General features: G+C 42.8%; 1 long non-coding RNA gene and 1 pseudogene across 7 annotated transcripts; one reads left to right on the top strand and one right to left on the bottom strand.

The window, feature by feature from the left end:
• Positions 1-1427: 1427 nt before the first annotated feature.
• On the bottom strand, positions 1428-19033 carry LOC309622122. 6 transcript variants are annotated; one of them, XR_014240530.1, is made up of 6 exons: positions 16283-17015; positions 16042-16102; positions 14571-14912; positions 9897-10070; positions 9693-9739; positions 1428-8982 (listed from the first exon to the last, which is right to left on the bottom strand). It is a non-coding gene; the product is annotated as an uncharacterized lncRNA (long non-coding RNA). The 6 variants fall into 6 exon arrangements; XR_014240526.1 differs by lacking the exons at positions 14571-14912; positions 16283-17015 and adding an exon at positions 18895-19033; XR_014240528.1 differs by having other exon boundaries at positions 16042-17015.
• LOC309622121 (RING finger protein 11 pseudogene) lies at positions 11668-14553 on the top strand (annotated as a pseudogene). Its single transcript has one exon. The product of its transcript is annotated as an RING finger protein 11 pseudogene (transcript).
• Positions 19034-20457: the final 1424 nt, after the last annotated feature.

The raw sequence follows: 20457 nt of genomic DNA, 5'->3' as shown, positions 1-20457 counted from the left end.
CTAGCAGCAATGTATGAAGGTTCCCATTTCTCCACATCCTTGAAAACACTTGTTGGCGTCTGTCCTTTTGATTTTCACCATCCTAGAGGGCTAACTAGATACATTTTGTTGAGAAAGAATTTATTTTTAGACTATTTTCTATTTTTAAATGTTTACCGTTTTATAGGCAGGAATGAACTTAATCAGAAAGATTGAAACTAGAAGCAGAAACACACACACCAAGGCTCCTCCCTCATTTAATCAGATGTAAACGTGTGTGCTTTACACCCAGCGGTGCATACCATGTCCTCTGGAAGTGCCAGAGGTTCTCAGACTCGTTCTCGGAAGGGACCGTCAACACTTCCGCTGCCTCTGCTCCACAGGGTGCTCCAGCCTCTGCTTCAACAGCTCCACCACTCACTTGCCGCTCATTGGCAACTTGTTCCATTTGTCTAAGGCTCCAGCTGGCAAAGGTTTTAAAACTTAAAAAGATCCAAAATCTGCCTGTACTAGATTTCCTGGCTCTGCTTCCAGTTCTGCTCTCTGAAGGCACAAAAGAGACCTAATCTTCTACCTCTCAGGTCCCCACTTCCTTCCCTGAAGTATTTTCCCTCAGGTCTTCACTCTTTGAACCGTTTCTCACAGGTCATCCTTTCTACTCCCCTTTCCTAAGTTGACAGCTTCTGGGTCTATTTGTTGACATCCTGTTTTTAAGCATGTCCCTTTGAACTAAGCATGTTGTGCTTCAGATGGTGACAGAGGATTTATCATCTTCCTTTCTGTAAGCTAGAACATTTCTATGGCCTAACATATGTTTTACTCCTATTGAACTCACCAAAGCCATTAAACCTTTATTGCCACACTCTTCCTTGTAAGTTTTTGTTTTGTTTATTCTCATTTCTTAAACTGACAATACATGGTACAAAATTAAAAATATAGAAAGGAGTATTTGATACAGTGTCTTCCCTCTCCCGTTTCCCAGGCACCCATCTTTCCTTTCCAGAGCTACTCAGTGTGACTTGTTCTGGCATATCTTTACAGAGATTTTTAAAACACTTTATAGAAGTTTAATTTACATACCATAAAATACATCCATTTTAAGTATACAATTCAATTATTTTTAGTAAATTTACAGAGCTGTGCAATCATCACCACAATCCAGTTTTAGAACACTTCTGTTACCCAGAAAAGTCCCTTATACCTGTTTGCAATCAATCCACATTCCCAGCCCCAGACAACCTCCAATCTGCCTTTTTCCTTTTCTGCACATTTCATGTAAATAGAATTATATAATATCTAGTCTTTGCATCTAGCTTCTTAGCATGATGTTTTCAAGATTCATCCTTGTTATAGTGTGTACCAGTACTCCTTTTTATTGCTGGTTAGTATTCCATTGTATGGCTCTACCACATTTTGTTTATCCAGTTGCCAGTTGTTGGACATTTGGATTGTTTCATTTTTTTTTTTTTTTTCCGGATAACGTGAATCATGCTGCTATGAACATTTTTGTAAAAGTTTTTCTGTGGACATAGGTTTTCATTTCTTTTGCATATATACGCAGGACTGGAATTGCTGGGTCATATGGTAAGTTTATGTTTAGCTTTTAAGAAAATGCCAAAGTGCAAGCCCCACAAACAGCAAGAAAGTTGAAGAATGAGGTCAGCATTCAAAAATGGGGTCAAATCTACAGCTGGGAAGTGGTGTACAGACAGGTAGAATTTAGATCCTGAGCCTTTAATAAGCACTACCTTCGCTCAGTGCTCTCTGTTTTTAGACTCTATATGAGAACACCTAGGGCTTCCCTGGTGGCGCCGTGGTTAAGAATCCGCCTGCCAAGGCAGGGGACACGGGTTCGAGGCCTGGTCAGGGAAGATCCCAGATGCAGTGGAGCGACTAAGCGCATGTGCCACAGCTACTGAGCCTGCATTCTAGAGCCCGGGAGCCACAACTACTGAAGCCCATGCGCCTAGAGCCCATACTCCGCAACAAGAGAAGCCACTGCGATGAGAAACCCGCACACCGCAACCAAGAGTAGCCCCCGCTAGCCGCAACTAGAGAAAGCCCGTGCACAGCAATGAAGACCCAGTGCAGCCAAAAAAATTAATACATAAAATAAATAAGTTCAAAAAATAAATAAACAAATTAAAAAAAAAAAACAGAACACCTAATGCAGGTGGGAAGGTGGGAGGGACACTGTAAAGGTCATCTATGCTACATGTACAAGAACCCCGAGAGCACACCAATAGGTACCACATTTTTCACTGCTGTAGCCGATCATTCCCCCTGTACTACCACACTGTAGCATTCCCTTCCCTGATCTACTGCTACAGTCTCTTTGGAAGGTGTTTCAGAACTCTTGTTATGAGAGTGCCAGTTGAACTGTCCTCACTTCCTTCATTTATACCAGGATTGAAGACCTTGTGGTCCGAGATCCTGTCCAGAGAGCAAGCAGGCTAAGACTCTGTCTTTGTTGATGTATTTCATCAGAAAGGGCTCTACCCCCTCTCCTAGTTCATGGTGTGAAGTGTTCTTAGCCTCTCAGGAAAGTGGGGAGAATTGGAAAGACTCTACATGAGAATGCTAGGCTTTGTAAAACACTTTAGTTTTTTAAAAATAAGACTCATTTTGTATTGGACTTATAACAATCCTATGAAATACAAAGAAAGCCAAGAATCAGTGACATGAAATGATCACCAGTAAGAACTACAACAGTCACCGCTTATCTCGTAGCACAGGGCATTGTCCATGATCCTTAAGAAGAGTTACTAGAAATGCCTCGCCCATCCTGCCCCTAAACACCAACACAGCAATCATGTACCTTGAACGGTACATGATTGCTGTGTTGGAGTTTAGCGGGAGCATCTCACTTACCAGGGACTGGACTTTTACCTTGATTCCTTTGTAGTGACGGAGACATCCCTGGTGATGAAAAATTCCCTGGGATTGCAACCTCCAAGCCAGACATTTTGTGTGACACAAACTCAAGAACTCCCCAAGTCCTGCAGTAGCAGAAACAGTCACATATTTGAGAGTAACCCAGCATCTGAACTTGGGGACATTTCAGTGACAGCTCCAGTCCAGAGTGCCAGGCGTCTCCTGGCCCTGCCTCCAGCTCCAAGCCAGGGACAAATAGAGAGTAAGCACGTGGATGATATTAAAACCAAGCTTTCAAAGATTCTGGATGCCTAACACATCCCAAAAGAAAACCAAGATCCTCCACTACTCCCTTTAGGAATCCCTGATATTCACCAGCCGCTGGCCTGCACCGATCCCCTCAGCCAAGAGGAGCAGCCTGGTTCTGAAAATGCTGATCTGGGAAAGAACAGCCTGAGTCGTGAGGACCTAGGGACACTCGAAAATGGGATCGAATCCAGCAGTGGTCTTGCAGACATTACTACACTGGCGGAGGATATTCACCTTCCCCAGCTCTTTAGTTCTTTGAAAGATCTTGATCAATCCCAAGGTCCCAACGGGATCAAAGCCAAAGATGCCAGAGCCTTTAAGGTGAATCAGGTGCAGGAAAAGCCAAGTGTCATAAAGGTTCCCTCTGATCAACCCAGGAAGAACAAACAGAAAGCCTCTGAGCCTATCAGTGGCGCTCCCAAGGCCAAAATCCAGCCAAAGAATCCAGAGTGCCTGTTAGGGGGAGAAGTGGTTACATGCCACGCTGCAGTCAGTGACAGGGCTCCTGTGAACACGGCCAAGCACTCTCAAGGCAAACCTCAGAAAGCTGCATCCAGAAAGATCAGCAAAACTAAGAGCCACGGGCAGGAAAAGACCAAAAGGACCAGAGGAAGAAACAAGGCTGAAGAGAACAAGCAGTCAGGGAACAAAGTCAAGGCAGAAGAGAAGCCAACAATTCCCGAGACGAAGCGAAAAAAACACCAAACTGAGCTTTAAAAAGCCTCGAACCTCCCTAGGCATGCGCATGCTGGAGTCTGTGAAGGTTCTTCATGCGCTGGGGAAGAAGGATGATAAGAAAACTGGGCTCTCTTCCTGTCGGCTCTTGGGAAATTCAAGCAACCCCAAAGACCCCCAGCCATCCAGCCATGGCGGCATACCCCACATGAGGGTAAGAGTGCTGAGAAAACTCAAGTCGAAGCCCAGAAACCAGTCAGCAGTGCTGAAACAGAGTGTCTATCCTCATCCCAGTATGAGCGGCCTCCTCCTGGGAAGGTCAAGTTGATACCTCTGCCTTTTTCTGCCTGGGACAAGCCTCAAGCTCGACCCGCTCCTCGGAGGCCACAGTCTCTGGCCTCACATCGGCCTGCTGGGGCTTACCGTGCCCAGCCTGGTTCTACTGACTCAGCTCAACCTGCTGCAGTCAATTCATCCCAGCCAGTTCCTGCCTCTCTGCCAGGTCCCGCCAAACCAGCTCAGCCAACTGTGACCAACCCAACCCAACCGGCTTGGACCAACCATACCCAGCCTCGTGTCCCCTCAGTCTGCTGCTCTTAGGCCTGCACCCTACAAAACTTCATCTGGCGCTTCTCTCCAGCGGGAAGCCTGTTCCCCCTGCTGTGACTAAGCGCCAGTCCCCATCCAAGCTCCAAACCCAACTTCTATGCCAAGACTTCAGCAAGCAACGAGTTCCATGGAGGGAACCCAACGTGCCTGAGCCAGTCATGTCAAAGCCCATCGAACAAGAGCAGAGGCCAGAGCGAGAGGCCATGAAGAGGCGGGCTCAACAACGTGAGAATGCTGCCAGATACACCTCTTCGGGGAAGCTGCAATTTTTCACTGAGAGGGAAAAAGAAATGGAAATTGCTGTCTACTACGGATACGTCAAGTGAGAGCTGCTAGGATTCTTGGTGCCACCTTGGCTACCAGCTGTTCTTCCATACATAGGTAAGATAGGTATAGAACTGAATAAGTAAATGGAATACAATTAATAGATGAGTAATAAACCTTAAGAATTTTGAGATGCTGCTAACTGGGGCGTGAGAAAGGAAGGACTGAAAGTTGGATGGGAGAATGAAGGAAAGGGGTAAAAACTGAGCAAAGAGGAAGGAACTTGGCCCAGGGCTAGGAAGGCCAAAAGAGACGTATGGATTTAGGAAAGGAAGCAGGAGTGAGGATGAAATGGCAGAAGTAAAAAGCAGGGTCAGAGGTCTGGGTTGAAAGAACACAATTGGAGTAGAGTTGAAGGTGACAGAAGATGAGTCTAGGTTTACTAGGAGAAATAGAAAAAGTCTCTCGGGGACGCTGGCCTTAGGTCTCACAACCACCAGATAGGTATTTCAGAAAACAAGAGGTTCAGGACACATCTCTGAAAGGTCTGAGTTGCCTTATTCAGGTGTGACTATAGTGGGGGAATAGGGAAATCTACCAGAGAAGTGGCTAGGGCTCAGAGTTATCCTAGGGGCAGCTGACGACAGGGGCAGAGCCAAGGGAACTGCTGCATCAGGAGGCCCACGAATAGGGCCTGGTATGTAAATCACGATGTACTCAACACCTAAGCACGAGGGGAGCGAATGCGCTCTTCAGTTAACCTTGGCAAAGACAGGCAAGGCCGGTATTCCTGTGCCACTTCACTTACAGAGGTGCAGCAAAGGGCTGAGGTCACATCCCATGTGGAGGTACAAGGACTCAATTTGAGGCCCAAATGCCTCTGAAGTCCTCTGTATTTGCAGATGCCCGTAGGCGGCCAACCTGGCTTTCAGAGCACAGCATCCTGAGGTTACTGGTGGACGAGATCAAACTTCTGCACGCGCCTAAATATTAACTTGAGGGGCTTCCTCCATTGAGCAGGGCACGTGCCGCCTTTTGTAAACATCACCATCTACTGAAACGCATGAGAAAAAATCCGACGGAAGCGTCCACTCTCACGGGTGAGAGTGGTGGGGGCACGCGCACTGGGCAGCAGCTCCAACAGCCACAGGACGCAGGCGCCCAGGGGTTCAGAGGCTCCCTGGGAGGCCTCGTGGGGCAGCTCGAGGGAGTGACGATGGGAGAGAGCGGCAGGGCTGGGCGTGAAAAGGAATGCAGTGGGGAGAAGGGAGAGATGGAGACAGTGGATAGTGACTATGGGAAAATGGGCAATTTTCATTTTCAAAATTATTTTTTTGAGATGTCATTCACATGCCATAAAATTCACCTTCTGAAACTGCAAATTCAGTGTCATTTAGTACATCCACAAGCCTATGCAACCATCACCGGCATCTAACCCATCACGTTTTCATCACCCCAAAAAGAAGCCCCCTTAAGCATCAGCAGGCACTCTTCATCCCCTCTTCCTTCAGCCCTGGCAACCATTAATTTGCTTTCTGTTGCTATGGTTTTGCCTTTTCTGGACATTTCATGAAATAATACAAATGTGACCGCTGTCTCTGGCTTCTTTCACTTAGCATAATGTTTTCAAGTTCGTCCATGTTGTAGCATGTGTTAGTACTTCATTCCTTTTTATGGCTGTATAATATTTCACATATCCACCACATTTAAAAAAATCCATTCATCCACTGATGGGCATTTGGGTTTTTTTCACTAATAATGTCCATTTTTTGAGAGTTTATTCTGTGCCAGGCAGCACCAGGCTGAGTTACTGACCTTACTTCACAGATTAAGAGGCTTGGAGAGTGTGAAGAGTTTGCCCTAGATTAAGAGCTAGCAATTGGGGGAACTGGGGTTTGAACTCAGGCAAACTTCAGAGGTAATAGATTCACATGACAGAACACTAGAAAAGGTACACAAGGGTATTCAATGAAAAGTGACCCTTTTCCCCACGTTCCCCAGCCACACATTTCCCTCCTCAGAGACATCTGCTTTGGCCGTGCTGTGGATCCTTCCAGAGAAATATTTATACCCCAACATTTATGTATCACAACTTATTGACTAATCTGTCCCACTGATTTGAAATGTCACTTTTATGGTATAACAGATTCTTATACGTATATATATATTTTAATGTATTTATTTATTTATTTTTGGCTGCTTTGGGTCTTTGTTGCTGTGCGCAGGCTTTCTCTAGTTGCGGCAAGCGGGCTTCTCATTGCGGTGGCTCCTCGTGTTGCCGAGCACGGGCTCTAGGCGCGTGGGCTTCAGTAGTTGTGGCACACAGGCTCAGTAGTTGTGTCTCACGGGCTTAGCTTCTCCATGGCATGTGGGATCTTCCTGGGCCAGGGATCGAACCCATATCCCCTGCATTGGCAGGAGGATTTTTAACCACTGCACCACCAGGAAAGCCCCTTATACGTATTTATATTTCTCTTTTCAGAGCTGTCCTGACTCTTTCTTGCCTATCTGTTATGTTTGCCATTTCTCTAAAATTCTTTTTATCTTCTTTTTGATTTAAAAAAATTTTTTCCTCTTCTTGTTTGTTTCTCTTAAGGCATTATCCATTATGTTCATTCACTCGTATTATTTTATTTAATTTATTTAATTAATTAACTTATTTATTTTTGGAGGTGTCGGGTATTAGTTGCAGCACGTGGGCTCTTTGTTGCAGTGCGTGGGCTCTTCCTTGCGGCTCGTGGGCTCTCCAGTTGTGGCGCGTGGGCTCCAGAGCACGTGGGCTCAGTAGTTGCGGCGTGCGGGCTTAGTTGCCCTGCAGCATGTGGGATCTCAGTTCCCCAACCAGGGACCGAACCTGCATCCCCTGCACTGCAAGGTGGATTCTTAACCACTGGACAACCAGGGAAGTCCCCACTCTTGTATTATTTTAAATTTAGTCCTCATTTCTGAAACTTTTTTCTTTTATTTTGAATTCTGTCTTGAGTTCTATCATCTTACCTAATTCTGGTTTATGCTGTTCTTTCATCTTTTTTTTATTATGGTAAAATATACATAAAACAAAATTTATTATTTCAACCATTTTCAAGTATACAATTCAGTGACATTAAATACATTCACAATGCTGTGCAACCATCACCACTGTGCAAATTCAAAATAATTATGTCAAAAGATTGAGCAGGACATCAGAAAGATGGAGGCAGCAGCATAGCTTCTGAATCTCTCCAAACCCTTTCATGGAAGAAGATCAACTAAAACCAAACACCCATAGGTGGCATTTATCAGCATTTACCATTTCCAGAACTTTTCCACCATCCCAAACAGAGACTCTATAGCCACTAAACAATAACTTCCCATTCCCTCCTCGATCCATGTTCTTTCATCTTTCGCATTGTTTTTCCTAACATCTTTTAGCCCACTTTGAAATAATAGGTTACAGTTTTGATCTGTTTTGTGGACCTGTCTTTTCCAACTTGATTTTATTGTCTGAAGACATGCTATTCTGCTCCTTATTCTCTTTTTTCTTACACTACCTCTGTACGGGATTTGATCCCAATCCTTTTCTGTTACTGATTTTTGGATGAAAAAAGTTTTACAGCACTTTGAAAAGGTGGTGCGAGGCCATGTGGAAACATGTTCTTCATGGCTGTTTCATCAATGCTTCACTTATACTGCTTTGGAATAACTGTTTTCCAGGAGGCATAAACCAGTGGGCTTTACCATTGGACAGAGTGCAGAGAAAGGACCCCACGAAAGCCGATCACCTTAGCAGAAATGACTTAGTTATGATTTCACCCAAGATTGGTCACAAACCAGCCTGGGAAACTCAAGGCACCAGAGACAAGGCATAATGCCATCTTTCCTTCTCTCTGCCTCAGCTCTCAAGGATTGGTCACCTCCATGTTATTAGTAACTATTATTTGGTTTCTGTTCATAATTACTATCAGGAGACACAGCACTTAGGGGCCTAATTACACTGCCTAGCTACGCACCATTCTTCTTCATCTTGGCTTCCTGTCCACCAGCAGGAACCTGATTTAGTTTTGTTCTCCCTTCACCACAGCCCAGTAATTTTTGTGCATGACTCTCAGTCTCACCAGAATCTGTATCTCTCACTCTGCCCCAACATTCCACCCCATCATTCGCTCCCTGAAGTGTACTCTAGAAATTTCGGTCAACTGGATATTTTACCACTGTTCACCATCTCTTATGAAACCAGAAGACGAGCAGCTTTCTTATGGAATGACGGAGAACTTGTAAAGATAAAACACCAGTCTGCAGGAGAAAGGGAAGAAGAGAATGATGGAAATCGTTTCTGCAAAACTAGTTTTACATTACGTTTTGTTTGTTCCTGGTAAAGAAACTGAAATCTTCTAAACATTAAAAAAAAAATCTAAACCACTAAAGTCAATAATACAGGAATATAACTTTTGAAAAAAAGTTCTTTGGCTGCGCAGCATGTGGGATCTTAGCTCCCCAACCAGGGGTTGAACCCACGCCTGCTGCATTGGAAGCGCAGAGTCTTCACCACGGGACCACCAGGGAAGTCCCAGGAATATCACTTTTAAAGGAGAAGTTATAAACCCCTTGGTTCTATGAACTGGAGATTTTTAGTAAGAAGTCATGTATTTTAAATGACTTGGAGCTTTAAAGGAAGGAAGGAAGGAAGGGAGGAAGGAAAGAAGGAAGGAAGAAAAAGGGACTTCCTTGGTGGGGCAGTGGATATAATATCAAAAGTAAATTAATTAATTAAATAAATTTTAAAAAGAAAAAAAAAATGCTGAAATCCACTGACTAATTATTCAGGCTATTATATCTTGCTATTTCCAGATACATCCCTTTATAAACTTTTGGTAAAAGGTTATCGTATGTCAGAACAAATGAATTACAGACTTTTCTATTTTTCCAAAATTTGAGAAATTCCCTTACATTTCTCCCTTCAAATTTTATAACAAGGGAAAAGTAGTGACAACCCTTATACTTACATTCAATTGCATCATCTGGCCACATGCCTTCTACATCAATCAAATATCTACAAAACAACAAAATTCGAGTCATTTGTAAATAAAAAGGAAAGAAAATCAAGTTTTTGCAAAAAAAGGTCCAATTGTGCTTTACAAATACAGATAGAAAAATCCTAAGAAAATATCAGCATATCTAATCAATAATTATTAAAGCATGATATATACCATGACTACAAAAAGGCTTTATTCCGGAGTTTCCCTGGTGGCGCAGTGTTGAGAATCTGCCTGCCAATGCACGGGACACGGATTCGAGCTCTGGTCTGGGAAGATCGCACATGCCCCGGAGCGACTGGGTCCGTGAGCCACAACTACTGAGCCTGCGCGTCTGGAGCCCGTGCTCTGCAACAAGAGAGGCCGCGATAGTGAGAGGCCCGCCCACCGCGATGAACAGTGGCCCCCGCTTGCCGCAACTAGGGAAAGCGCTCGCATAGAAACAAAGACCCAACACAGCCAAAAAAAAAAAAAAAAAAAAAAAAAAAAACAGGCTTTATTCCAAGGACCAAGGATGCAAGGATAACGCAACTTTAGAAAATCTATTAATATAGTTATTTACATTAATACAACAATTTAATCAATAAATGAAAGAGAATAAAATACAGGACCAAACTGGCAGATGTTAAAAAGTTATCTGATAACATACAACGGTCAGTTTCGGTCAAAATGCTTTGTACACTAAAAACAGGAGACTTAATATGACAAGAGTATTCATCAAGAACCAACAAATAACAAAAGACAAATTAGGACAAATATTAACATCATATCTAAAAAACCCTATCTAACCAACCACAGGAGCCAGAAACTTAGGAATCACCATCACTGACAGCTATTTCTCCCTCACCCTCATCCTCAACCCACCACCAGTGCTGACAATGATACTGCCTACATACCTCTAGAATCTGTCCACATCTTTCCACCAAAATGACCACCATACCCTGGTCCAAGCCACCATTATGCCCAATTTCTACACAAGTCTCCTAACTTGCTTCCTCGCTTCCACTCTTTCTCCCTGCAGTGTATTCTCCACTCGGTAGCAAAACGATAGGTTGAAAATGCAATTGGGTATGTTCCACACACTCACCTTCAACAAAAATAGTTCAATGGTTTTCTATTACTCTTCAAGTCTGAAACCTTAAACATAAGCCTGCACGATCGAGCTCCTACCCACACTTGCAGCTCCATTATAATGACATGCTCCCCCAACGGCCCCACCTTCCTGGCCAGTTCCTCCAACACAGCATATGCTTTCCTCTTAGAGGGTCTTTTGCTATTCCTTATGCTCAGAAATCTCTCCCCAACGTCCCTATCTGGTTAATACCTACTCATCCTTCAGATATCAGCTGAAACATCCCTAAACCTTCTCTAATCTCCATGATGAGATCAAATCCTCCCTAAAATATGCTCTCATGGTACCATGTCCCTCTCCTTGGCACCTGTCAGAGTTGTAATTCTACATGCAGAGTGTGATTCTTGAATAGCTATTCCCTCTCTGGACTGCTAGAATTCACAAAGGGCAGGCAGGTCAAGTCTCCTCACTCACAAAATTTCTCAAGTCTTTTTGCTAGCACCCAGCACAGTGCTTAAACATAACAGATGCTCAATACGTATTTCCTGCATGAACAACCATACATTGGTACAGTGTAGCAACACCCACAAAAAGCATAAGGGCATAAACTCCTTGATGCAGAAGTCCCATTCTGAGTGAAGTTAACTGAGACAAAGCATATATATTCAAAGATGTTCACACAGGAATGTTCATTACTTTGATGTTTTATAATATCAAAAACTTCTGACTTGTACATGTTCATCAGTAAGCAAAGGAACAATGCAGCCTTAAAAAAAAAAATAAACCGATCAACAAAGGATTAATCTCCAAAATATATCAATAGGTCATGCAGCTCACTATTAAAAACACAAACAACCCAATCAAAAAATGGGCTGAAGACCTAAATAGACATTTCTCCAAAGAAGACATACAGATGGCCAAGAAGCACACGAAAAGCTGCTCAACATCACTAATTATTAAAGAAATGCAAATCAAAACTACAATGAGGTATCACCTCACACCGCTTAGAATGGGCATCATCAGAAAATCTACAAACAGCAAATGCTGGAGAGGATGTGAGGAAAGGGAACCCTCTTGCACTGCTGGTGGGAATGTAAACTGATACAGCCACTATGGAGAACAGTATGCAGGTTCCTTAAAAACTAAAAATAGAATTACCATATGACCCAGTAATCCCACTACTGGGCATATACCCAGAGAAAACCATAATTCAAAAAGACATATGCACCCCAATGTTCACTGCAGCACTATTCACAATAGCTAGGTCACGGAAGCAACCTAAACGCCCATCGACAGGTGCACGGACAAAGAAGATGTGGTACGCATATACAATGGAATATTACTCAGCGATAAAAAAGAACGAACTTGGGTCATTTGTAGAGACGTGGATGGACCTCGAGACTGTCATACAGAGTGAAGTCAGTCAGAAAGAGAAAAACAAATATTATATATTAATGCATATATGTGGAATCTAGAAAAGTGGTACAGAAGAACCGGTTTGCAAGGCAGAAATAGAGACACAGATGTAGAGAACAAACGTATGGACATCAAGGGGGGAAAGCGGGGCAGGGCGGGGGTCGGTGGTGGTGAGATGAATTGGGAGATTGGGATTGACATATATACACTAATATGTATAAAATAGATAACTAATAAGAACCTGCTGTATAAAAAATAAATAAATTTTTTAAATTCAAAAATAAATAAATAAATAAACTAATTAAAAAAAAAAAAAAAAAAAAAAAAGAATGAGGTTGGGAGACTGTCAAAACAGCACACAGATCACACACTCAAGCCCCGGAAGATGGGGAACTGCCTTAAGTCCCCCACTTCGGATGACATCTCCCTGCCTCACAAGTCTCAATCCGACTGGGCTAGCTTTGGCAAGGGGACGGAGCTGGATCAGGAGCTGCTGCTGCCATATCTGGATCAAGTTCCAGTTTTGGTCTCTCATCCAACACCTAGTCAGACTCGCCTAGCACCTCAGCTGAGAGGAGCAAATTAGGATAGCTCAAAGAATAGGCCTCATACAGCATCAGCCTGAAGGAGTTTATGACCCTGGAAGAAATGGATCAGAAAAAAGGATCCGGGGGACTTCCCTGGTGGTGCAGCGGCTAAAGACTCCACACTCCCAACGCAGGGGGCCCGGGTTCGTTCCCCGGTCAGGGAACTAGATCCCACATGCATGCCGCAACTAAGAGTTTGCATGCCACAACTAAGGAGCCCACCGACTGCAATTAAGACCCGGCACAACCAAATAAATGAATAAATAAAATAAAACAAATATTTAAAAAAAAGATCGGGGAGTGTGTGATCTGTATGATGCACTTTGTTTATGAGAACCCAATTTGATTTCTGCTGTGTATGCAGATCACCTGGGCTGTACAGATGACTGGCTGATGAGATCCTTCACGTGCCCCTCCTGCATGGAGACAGTTGATGCAGCACTGCTTTTGTCCTACGAGACTAACTGAGCCAGTGTCTCTCACCTGACTTCAAGTGAACCATCATTTTTGGTGGTTTTGATCTTTTGTGGTTGAGCCCAAAGAGCCAGGGATTAGGAATTAAGATCATGCATGAAAGTTTCCTAAAAATTCCTGAACGGCTGCAGATGTTGGGGAAAAGCACGTGATATTTTAGAAATTTAGGGGGAAAAAGGAGGATGGTATTTTTATGTAAAGCCTTCACCCAGTGTTGAAAAATATAATTGTTATTTAGATCTTGTTATTCCTCCAGTACATAGGAATTGTGTAAAGTGTTACAGCAGCTATATATGTTTCAACTGTGTGCCAAAGATTAGGATAAAGATAGTGGTTGTTTTTCCTAAGTGAGATAACTTTCTTCTTCCCCCTACCCAAATTCTTTTCTGAAGTTGCTGGCATTTGGGTCAAGGTTTTATGAAAAGCCACATTTTAGAACACTGGCACAAAAAAAGGAGTTTTAAGCTGGTTTGCATAGTTCTTTTTTTGTTTTAGAATAAACATAGAGCACTTATATTTTTTACTTTATAGGAACTCCACAAGTTAAGGTCCCATTGTTCTTTTGCTGTGATTGTTGTTACTATTGATGTTGCTGTTTTCTGTCTTTGCTGGTTCTTTCTAATCTACCATTTGTCATTATTGGCATATGATCATCTCAGGGTCACAAGATGGCTGCTGTAAAACCAAATATCATATTCTCACAAAACAAGGAGGAAGCAGAAAAAGAGCCCAAATGGTCATTTTCCTAATGCCTATTTATCTTTTCTCAGAGAAAAATATCATTCTCATAAGCACAATAACAGCCTTCCCTTAATTACTCATTTGCCAAAACAGACTGATATGACCATTCGTAAGACAATTCATGGCAAAGAGGGATATGATAATGATTGTCTTAGCCTAACAAGGATTTATCCACTCAAGCTGAATGCTTCACTCCTCAAAAAAGTCATAAAGCTCTATGAGCAAGGAAGAACTACTAAGTGACTGTTAAGTAAACCATCAGAATTGTTTGTCCAAGACCATACGATTCTTTCTTTCCACTGGAAATGGAATTCATTGCCTTAGGTCTTTTTCAATAGTGTACTATTACTGTTGGGGCTGGCTCTGTGCTTGAAAACCAGCTGAAAACCAGTTATAACCTGTTACAAGTGCTATATCTGTTTGCAGTTAAGAAATGCAGAATTCAAAGTGATCTCCTAGCTTGTAAGCCAACTGAGATTCACTGTCCCTCTTCTATAAAAAAAATGAGCTAATGTGTCCAGAAACTAACTCTAGTAAAGTGGGGTTTATTAACATTACCCTTTCTTATGAGTTTCGTCAAATTATTTTGGTTGTTAACATGGTGATAATTAAAAGTCAAGGTAAATTTTAAATATTAAGAATTCTGATGTATTGAGCTTGAATTATGCCACCATGCTTATGTAAAAATGAAAGTGGCACCATGGTTACACTGAGAAAAGTTTCTCAGTTGTAACCATTTTGATTTCTTCTTTCCTGTGACCTCCTTCCCTGTTGTCTTGAAGCACAGCAAAAGGATACTGCATGTCTTCTTACTGTAGTGCTGAGGTTATTGAAGTTATATAAAACACATCTCAGTCTCTTGTTTCTTGGAAGGAAAGTCCTGCTAGTTGACTGACAATTCTAAGCAGGGAGAATTAAGAGAAATGTGTTTCATGTTTTGCACACAAATGAAGAATTTGTATAATCACGACTTCACAGCTGTGATCTCAAAAAAGAAGGAATTTCTCTCTTTCTATTTTTCTTGCAATTAACGTAAGAACACTCTAAATCTCTAAGTTTCTGAAGCGTTAGTAGAGATGGTCTAGTAAAGATGTAGTTGTAATGTTTTACCCATTTAGCATGTGTTTATTTTTCCTTATGTACTCCAAGGTGACATATTTGTTCAGCTCAGTGATATTACAGCTAAAACAATCATTCATTAGTAAAAGGAGAAGCAATCTCAACCTAACAAATCAGAAGTGTTTCTTATTATTTTATACTGAGTTGAATATTTGACTCTTAACACTTTTTGCTACATACAAAACACAAGTCTCTTGAAGGGTTCCTCATAAGTGCATTATACAAGGATTTAGTATGTCCTAAGCACTTAAAGATTTGACATTCAACTGTAGTAGTATCCATGTTGGTTACTTTTCTTACGAGCCCCATGATGAGTTGGAGAAACACTGAAAGAATTAAGAGTATCAGGTTCTATTAAATTGTTACATGTATCTTGCTTAAGTTTGTGCTCATTTATTTATATCCAACTACATAAAGCAAATTTGGAGGAAAAAAAAGAATAATAAATAAATAAGAATGAGGTCTCCAAATATTGTCAGACGAAGATGTCCTCCATATATTAAATTATAAACCAGAATGTCTAAAACACTATACCATTAAATCACAGGTACAGTCAGTTCTGTATATCCAACGGTTCCATAACCTGCAGATATGGAAGCCCGACTGTACTACACCATTTTACATACGGGACTTGAGCATCCGAGGATTTTCGGATCCATGGGGAGTCCTAAAACCAATCCCCCTGCAGATACCAAGGGACCATTGTATATGCTTATATCTGCATTTTTTACGTCTGAAAAAATATGTGCTAAATTATTACTGGTGGTAACATCTGAGTAGGGGGCAAAATTGCCTTCCACTTCATACACTTCTCTGACTGCATTTTTTGCATTCAGCTTACATTAGCTTACATTACTATTGTAAACAGAACAATTTAAACATGCTCTGCCTCTTGGGGTTGGCAACTCACCTGCACATGAGGTAGCCAGTCCTGTTGAAACCATGGGTACAGTGGACACCAAGAAGTCTGTCTAGAAAACAGGGAATATGGAATTAAGTAAGCGAAGTAGATACACTAAAAACGAGTTATACAATTTTCTGAAGAGTAGCCTTTATTAGTTACCACAACACTACCACTATCCTGAAAAGGAAAAACTCTGAAGAAAAGAGTGTTTTTGCAGGAACGTACTATAAAGAATTAACTACTATACAGTCAAAATTCATTGTCTCTGGGAAATTTTGCATAGCCTCCAATCAGATGCAATAGTGTGGACTGGAGAATGCCCATCAGGAACTGATCTGACTATAGAAAAAGGGAGTGGAAAAAAAAAACAGGCTATCAGAAGAACAGAATTTGTTTTTGAGTGAAACAAATGGAATGCCTTCACTTTTAATGCTCAATATTAAAAAGAACAAACGGTTTCTGAAGGGCTCTTGGGGTCCCCAAAGCACTTCCATTCCTTCTCTCCTTCACTGCTCCTCACACGCCACGGGTCTATATGCCTGGGGAGTTCTCGGGTTAAGTAGCACCGTTCTTATTTCACAATGAAAAAGTAAGGCTTGAGAACGTAAGCCCAAGCTGCAGAGCAGGCAAACAGAAAAAAGACTAGAATCGAGTCTCAGATTTTTCCAACGATGCCACAGTATTTTGTGGTCCAGGACTTAAAAAAAATTATATGAGAGAGTAAATAAAAAACAACAACATGTAGCTGATCTCTGCAAAAGCTATGTCTGTGACTAGGTGGTGTCTGGCATTCGTCATCTCCTGCCTGGAATACTACCGCCCTACAATTCTAACAATCTCTTCTATTTCAACTGATCCTCCACATGGAAGATGTTCTCTCTCTAAAATATAAACTTGGCTGGATTGCTCTGTTGCTTAAAAATCTGTTGTAGCAATGCAACTTCCCTAACACGAAGCGTCTGCAACTTCTCCAGAGTCTCTGCCCCTGCCGTCAGTTCGGCATCGGCTACTGGTACCCCTTTCCAGACACTCATGGGTAGTGCCTACCTTTACCAACATTCTAGCACGACTATGTTATCTGGAGTTACTGACCACAGCCAGATCTCCACTTCAGCTGCTTCCTATCCAGGTGTTCTTGAGTGGGACATCACAGCAAGCACTGAAAAGAATTCTTCTTCACTCGGAGACTTTACTCTGGCACTCACTGACCGGCATACAGCTGCTTCCTCCATGTTTCTGGCAGCCCAGTATGATAAAACTTCAGACGCCAATAACATGGTCCCTCTACATCCATCGCTTTCTGCCAGCCTTGCTCAGGGAACACCATCTCAGATTCCAAATCAGGGGCAGAGCCACCTGTCACTTACCTACCAGGAAGGAAGCCAGGTATATTACTATAACCAAGGCACACTGGGGTCTTTACTGTATGGAGAACTTGGCTCCTGCCCGCAATCCTATGGCTCTGTGTCATACACAGGAAGTAGGGCCTCTGTGCAACCAGAAATGGGAATGGGACTGAAGGAGATTCAGCCCACAAATATCCGACCACCAGCTTCCACCTCTGCAATCTGCCACCCTGTGTCTGCTCAACGCATCACAGAAACAAGTTTTCAAGGTGAGTACACAAACGGCAGAGAAAGTTGAAGAATGAGGTCGGCATTCAAAAATGGGGTCAAATCGACAGCTGGGAAGGGGTGTAGAGACAGGTAGAATTTAGATCCTGAGCCTTTAATAACCACTACCTTCTCTCAGTGCTCTCTGTTTTTAGACTCTATGTAAGAACACCTAGGGCTTCCCTGGTGGCGCCGTGGTTAAGAATCCGCCTGCCAATGCAATGCGGGGGACACGGGTTCGAGCCCTGGTCTGGGAAGATCCCACATGCCGTGGAGCAACTAAGCCCATGTGCCACAACGACTGACCCTGCATCCTAGAGCCCGTGAGCCGCAACTACCGAAGCCCACGCGCCTAGAGCGCATGCTCCGCAACAAGAGACGCCACCGCGAGGAGAAGCCCGCACACCACAACCAAGAGTAGACCCCGCTAGCCGCCAACTAGAGAAAGCCCGTGCACAGCAATGAGAGACGCAGTGCAGCCAAAAAAATAAATACGTAGAATAAATAAGTTCAAACAATAAATAAATACATAAACATAAATTACAAAAAAAAGAACACCTAATGCAGGTGGGAAGGTGGGAGGGCCACTGTAGAGGTCATCTATGCTACATGTCCAAGAACCCCGAGAGCACACCAATCGGTACCACACTTTTCACTGCTGTAGCCGATCATTCCCCCTGTACTACCACACTGTAGCACTCCCTTCCCTCATCTACTGCTATAGTCTCTTTGGAAGGTGTTTCAGAACTCTTGTTATGAGAGTGCCAGTTGAACTGTCCTCACTTCCTTCATTTATACCAGGATTGAAGACCTTGTGGTCCGAGATCCTGTCCAGAGAGCAAGCAGGCTAAGACTCTGTCTTTGTTGATGTATTTCATCAAAAAGGGCTCTACCCCCTCTCCTACTTCATGGTGTGAAGTGTTCTTAGCCTCTCGGGAAAGTGGGGAGAATGGAAAGGACCCTATATGAGAATGCTAGGCTCTGTAAAACATTTCAGGTTTTTAAAAATAAGACTCATTTTGTATTGGACTTACAACAGTCCTATGAAATACAAAGAAAGCCGAGAATCAGTGACAGGAAAGGATCACCAGTAAGAATTACAGCAGTCACCGCTTACCTCGTAGCATAGGGCACTGTCCATGATCCTTAAGAAGAGTTAGTAGAAATGCCTTGCCCATCTTGCCCCTGAACCCCTTGAAAGGTACACGACTGCTGTGTTGGTGTTTAGGGGGAGCATCTCACTTACCAGGGACTGACTTCTCCCTTGATTCCTCTGTAGTGATGGAGACTTCCCCGCTGATGAAAAATTCCCTGGGATTGCAACCTCCAAGCCAGACAGCTTTCCTATGGAATGACAGAGAACTTGTCAAGGTGAAACACCAGTCTGCGGGAGAAAGGGAGGAAGAGAATGATGGAAATCGTTTCTGGGAAACTATTCTTACATTATGTGTTGTTTGTTCCCGGTAAATAAACTGAAATCTTCTTAACAGTAAAACAAAATCTAAACCACTAAAGCCAATAATACAGGAGTATAACTTTTGAAAAAAATTTCTTTGGCTGCGCAGCATGTGGGATCTTAGCTCCCCAACCAGGGATTGAACCCACGCCTGCTGCATTGGAAGCGCAGAGTCTTCACCACGGGACCACCGGGGAAGTCCCAGGACTATCACTTTTAAAGGAGAAGGTACAAACCCCTCGGTTCTATGAACTGGAGATTTTTAGTAAGAAGTCAATATATTTGTTGTTAGGCTCATTTTATGTTAGGCTGTCTCCCTGCACAGGATGCAGGCGCCTTGAGGATGGAAGTCATATCCCTCTATAGTACGTCCCTCTTCTTTCTGCTTTGCAGTTTGCTGCTCCACTTGCTCAACCCCACCTAGTAATAACCTATACTTCCCTTGTTCCTGTTTTCCCATCTGGAAAACAGACAAAAGGCAACCAAACAACGCAAAGGTCTCAACAAATAAGGGATATCCAAAACCAGAGATGGCCAGAACTTCTGTACCCCTGATGAAATAGTCCTCATACAAAACCTGATAATCAAATTCCTTAATGCTAGGAATCACAGTGAAAAATAGTATCTGAACTGACTTCTGTCAGATGAGTGAGAACTAAGGTTAATTCAGTGTATCTGAAGCATAGAAAGTGAGGGCAAAAGTGGCACAAGATGGGGCTAGAGAAGCAGAGAGGATTCTAGACCACGCAGAGTCTTAAAGGCCAACAGTGTGTTTTCTATTCTCAAAACAATGCTTGTGAGCGATGTTTATGAGCAACGTTCCAACTTGCTTTGAAGGTTTCTTGTGTGAAGAGTGGATTGGAAGGAAACAAGATATATGGACACCAGTTAGGACCTAATCGCAACAGACAGGCAAGTTCAGTATTAGGAAGTTGAGGAAGAGCTGGCTGACAGATTCCAAAGAAATTCAGGAGATGAACTGAAGCGGGCTTAATGGGGTAGGAGATGGAGGAAAGGAAGGTCTTAGGGAATTCAAGGGTTTACTGCACACATGAGCAAAGTCTCAAAATTAATCATTTGAACGTACAGAGGCGGATCTCCCAAATGACACCGGTTAGGAAGCAACGGTACGCCCTTTAGAATTCCTAGAGACAACACAAATCAACTGTTTCGATGGAAAATTCGGCGGGACTCTTGATTTCCATGGGAATACAGAGAAAAGAGACACTGATCTGGCTTGCAGGTATATTTAGGAAGTTGTTAGCCGGACATCACCTACTAGTATCATGTAAGTAGGCCGTCCGAAGTAGGAAGCTTAGGGGAAAAACCTGGAGGAAAACTTAAAAGCTTAAG

The sequence above is a fragment of the Balaenoptera borealis genome (assembly GCF_965194805.1).
Source record: "Balaenoptera borealis genome assembly, contig: HAP1_SCAFFOLD_1594, whole genome shotgun sequence".
Lineage (NCBI taxonomy): Eukaryota > Metazoa > Chordata > Mammalia > Artiodactyla > Balaenopteridae > Balaenoptera > Balaenoptera borealis.
This window is presented reverse-complemented; position numbering and strand designations above follow the sequence as displayed.